Consider the following 5,456-nt stretch of genomic DNA (forward strand, 5'->3'; position numbering starts at 1 on the left):
ATTTATTGCATGTTCTGTACAATATTAAAAACTATAATCAGTGAAATTGCACAGGCATAAACAGTAGTAATAAATAAATGCCTCTATGCAGGGGAAAGTAGCACGCACAGTGACTGTTTACAAAAAAGACAGTTCACATGAAGTGTCAAGCGACAGGCCCATATCTATAATACCAGCACTAACGAAGGCGATGGGGTCGATAATAAAAGAACAACTATTAAGTTACTTTGAAGGAAATAGTCTCTTTAATGATGCGCAACATGGCTTTTGGAAGGGCAGGTCAACAACAACAGCTGTACTTGACTTAGTTACAAACATAAGTCAGGGTTTTGAAGACAAAGAGTTGTTCTAAAAAGGAGAGAATGTTGTACAGGCAGTCCAGCAAGCAGAAGTCTTGTTCAATGCAGCTAAGGCCTGGTTTATCATGAACAAAATGAAAATTAATGAAGAAAAAACTCAGAGGATGAAATGCAGCCTCAGCAGTACTAGAGCACTGGGTAACACAGCAGATTTTAAACTTCTCGGCTTTCTCATTGATACCAAACTAACCTGACAACAGCACACCAAACATATATGTTCCAAACTTTCACAGATTCTGTACTTCTCGAGGAAACTGAAAAGTATAGTACCAGAACAGTACCTGCTAACTGTATACTATGCAACGTTCCAAAGCCACATCAGTTATGGGCTGTTCTTTTGGGGCCATTCTGCAGGCTGCATGAATGTGCTTTTACTGCAAAAGAATGCAATGAGGATCATTACTTCAAGCAAAAAACAGGCCAATGTAAACCAGTTTTCTCCAGGTTAGGAGTTCTGACTGTTTACAACCAGTATATATTGAATTGCCTCTTCCACATAAAGAGAAACCATGATATCTGCAGAAAGCGAATTGAAGTTCGCATACAGCACTCGCAACAAAGACAGTATCGACATGCCAAGGTGTCGATTAGCAAACACACAAAACAGCTTCCCAATGGTGGCCCTAAAATTGTTTAATGCTCTACCTCATGACATTCAGGCTTTACCATGGGAGCAGCTTAAAACCACAATTTTGTGTAAGCAAAAGAGCAACCCTTCTACAATGTTGAAGAATTCTTCTCTAGTAATTGCATAGTGTTTACTTGAGCTGCAGCTCAGTTCCATGACTCCAACAGCAATAGTTATATTTAATTTCAATATATACGTGTATCTATTTTATTGTTGTGATATTATTATAATATAATTTATAACTTAAATATGTATTGCAGTATTAAATTACTATCATAGTAGAGTTGTATTCACGCATTTTGATAATGTTGTATCTTGACACAGCTGTCTGTCCAGCTGTGGCTGGTGAATGTCAGAGAATTGGTAATAAAGTAATAATAAAAGAAGTTGCTGGTTTGTGCACCAATATGTTTAATCCTTGATGGAATCTGTGGTTCAGAATAAGAATGAATTAAAGGTAAACTGTACAGTTCACTAGCACAATATTAAAACTTTTCGTATGTACTATGAATCCCTATCTTAAGTTCAAAATAGATTATATTCTGATACAAAAGTTAATATCATGTTGCTGGTAGGTATGCTGCAAGCACAGAGCTGAAAAATCTCCATGTTTTCAGAATCAAAGTAAAGGACAGCTAATTGGACATTCCAGTAATTTTTTAGTGTTTATGCTGTTCAAAACACGTCCAAAATGTAAACATTTATTCTGAAGGTCACAGTTGATATATTCCATAACTCAAATACTTTGTTTACCTGTTTTCATAAAACTCTTGAGGGCATTATTATATAGTTTCGCAATCTGTCACATGTTGTTTTGCTTAATGCTTGTTTGGACATTGCTGTCAAAAATTCTAATTTTTTTAACTATTCACTGTTGTCTGCACTCGCAATGTCGCTATCAGCGGTTCACGTGGTGATAGTACTTCCTCCATGCAAGAATTTTGTTGTGTTAGTTGAGTAGCTACTAGAATCTACAGATATTTACGTTTCCACGTCCAGTCACAAATAATTTCGCCAGTCATCGGGTTCGCCATGTTATTCGCGAAGTAAATTGATATGTGAAAATTCCATCGCTTGAAGACCCACTGACTTGGGTGTAGATTGTTCTTTCTGTCTCTCACACTCCACTATTTGCTTAACGCTTCATGAGGATACAAAACACAACAAAATTTCCGCTAGTAAAAAATAACAATAATCAGCAAATGTGTTTCCTGAGCTTATGTCATACATAGAAATTTAAACCGTAAGAAAAGCTGTGAATGTGACTGGCTGCTACAGCCAACAGCCAGTGTTGCCAATTTAGCGACTTTGTTGCTAGAAATGGCTTCTTTTGCCTTCGTCTTAGTGACAAAAAAAACTTTTTAGCGACAAAAATTATTTAGCGACTTATCTGGCGACTTTTGGAGTACTGACGACTTTTGAAGTACAAATAAAAACTATTTTGGGCCAGTATTTTCATTAACAAAACTAAGATTTTAACTATAGAATGAGTACTACACTGACTTTGTTCTAGATTTACTAAGTTAAATTACGTTCTTAGCTGATCATGTAGATTTACTAAGTTAAATTTAAGTTCTTAGCAGATCATGTAGCATTGTTCAGCATTTAGTAAACCTGAATGTGGGAATTGCCTACAAAGTAAGAAAACCTTGACTATAGAACAATTCATTATTCATCACCCACTAGCCTGTTATCGTCGATAGCATATCGATCTATAATTCTTCAACTTTTGAACTCCCTTTATTTTTCGAATTGACAAAAAACATACGTAATATTAAGTATAATAAAATACGTTTCTGTCCAGCAACCTCTAATTTTTCGAAATGTTAACTCGCAGTCAAATTATTACCACATGCACAGTGTTAACGCAAAAACAATTCGGTGGGGGTATTTCAGACATTATTACGTTCTAAACAACGAACAATAGGACTGATATAGAGTTACCGAGTGAATAGATTGTTTCATGACCTCTAATTCGCCTGAGTTTTAATGTATTTTCAGTGATTATGAATTGGTGAACCTTATGTTGTGGTAGCTTACGTAATGGATTTACAGCAGAAGAAGAAGCAGTACGCTCAAAAATATCAGGATGCAAGGGAAGCAGAACTTGAATTCAATGGGTGGTTGAAACCAGTCATTGGAGACTTATCCAAGGCAAGATGTCAACAGAGTGTTATGCTATATTGTGTGATATTAGAAAGCATTCGAAAACTTTTAAGCATAAACAACAAATTGATTTTAAAAAAGACACAAACCACAAATTGTTCCGAAAACTACAGTTAGAATAGCAAGCAGAGCTGAAGGCGCCCTTTCTTTATTTATTGCTGAACATTGTTCTATTTTAGCTGTAGGTCATTTAGGAATACTGTGTAAGAAGGTGTTTTCCGGTGATGAGGGCGCTAAAAACATGCAATTACATCGTACAAAGTGCACTAACATTATAACTGAAGCTTTGGCTCCATGTTTTACACAATCACTGATTGAAGATATAGGTAACCAAAAATACAGTGTACTAATAGATTAATCCACAGATGTATCAATATCTAAAATGCTAGGTATCGTTATACGGTACTATAATGTAAACAACCAAACCATTAGATCAGCATTTCTCAAACTCGCTGTAGTAGAAACTGCAGATGCAAGAAATCTGGCTGCTGTTCTTGTGAATTCTTTGAAAGATCTCAAGCTTCCAATCGCTAATATGGTAGGAACTGGCACAGATAATGCTTCTGTAATGGTTGGAATAAACAATGGGCTTTTCCAACAACTCAAGAGAGAATATGGTTTGAAGTATTTGGTATTGATCCGTTGCATTTGTCACTCTCTTCATCTTGCAGTTTCGCACGCCTCAGTGAATACCATACCTAGAAACATAGAGTTTCTTGTACGGGAAACCTACAATTGGTTCTCCATTTCACCCAAAAGACAAGACGAATATAAGAAGGTTTATGAGGCAATAAATTGTGGAAAACAGCCACTAAAAATTTTGAAGGTCTGTGCAACACGTTGACTTTCAATTGAACCAGCAATACGAAGAATTCTGGAGCAGTGGGAAGAACTAAAGCCATGGTTCAAGACAGTTGTTACACTGCCAATCTTTCGTACAAGATGTATTGTGACAACACAAATCATCCTTACATATTTTACCTTAAACATGCTTTAAAATACGTACAAATAGCAATAAAAGCTTTTGAAGGAGAAGACAATGACCCCACTAAATTACTAGATACACTTGTGTTTCTCATGCAGTCACTCGGACAAAACATAGTTTTTCCAACTGTTGATTTATTGACGACACCAGTTCCAAGCGAATGTCCGTACGCAAATCCGAACCTTGGCTTTATGTTTGAACAGAAATTGTCTGAATCAAGTTTGTCTGAAGAAAATAAAGTTTATTTGAAGAAGAGATGCATTCAATTTAGTCTGAAACTCATAAAAGTAATTCAACAAAGACTGCCAAGTAACGTTACGATCCTGAAAAAAATGTCAATGCTGAATGTTGAAGAAACACTAAAAGTGAATGAAAATAATGCTGTAGCGGATGTAGCCAACGAATAGGTTTTTAGTGGCGATTTCATAGACTGCATGCTGCAAGAATGGCATAATATCAACTTCATTAGGTGGAATAACACTACTAACACTGTTCGATTTAGGAGCGAGGTTTTTGCGGTATAAAAATGCCGCAGGGGAGAATCCTTTTTCTTTGATTTCACACGTAGCAATGACTGTTCTATGCCTACCGCATTCAAATGCAGAAGTGGAAAGAATATTCAGTTCTATGAACGTAATAAAAACTAAACAACGTAACAGATTATCGTTAAAGACAATTAATGCTTTGATCATATTGAGAGACCAGCTGAGGAAACAAAATAAATATTGTGCATCTTTTGACATAGCGCCAGACGTATTGGAGCTTATTGGAACGAACAAAAGTTACTCTTTTGCGACAAAACCTGTTGAACTGCAACATCATGTTTTGAGCGACTTTCAACCCTCTACATCAACTACAGTTCTGTCAGAGCATGAAGCAGAAGAGTTATTCGATCTTCTGAGTGACGACGATGAATAACTCACATACCTGTATGTATGTATTTTGTAACGTAATTTGAGTTCTTGCTTTCTTTTGTTACAAATGTGGTTGTATATTTCTAGTATATTTGACTACTGTGATTGAAACAACAATTTATGTGTTGCGTCAATTATGATAACATGTTTAATTAAACGTTATCGTATTTTATATGTATGTTGTTGCAAGTAATGCGTCATTTAATTAAGACAATATAGCAATTACGTATGAGACAATGTTTATTAATATTTTATTACCCCCCCCCCCTCACTGGCTTATTGCACCATGCACAGCACGAAATTTTCAGTACACTCCTAGTGAAATCAGTTTTAACGACTTTCTAGCGACTTTTGATATTGAATCTAGCGACTCGGGTTGTTTAGAGTTGGCAACACTGCCAACA

This window comes from Schistocerca piceifrons, chromosome 7 (assembly GCF_021461385.2).
Source record: "Schistocerca piceifrons isolate TAMUIC-IGC-003096 chromosome 7, iqSchPice1.1, whole genome shotgun sequence".
Classification (NCBI taxonomy): Eukaryota; Metazoa; Arthropoda; class Insecta; order Orthoptera; family Acrididae; genus Schistocerca; species Schistocerca piceifrons.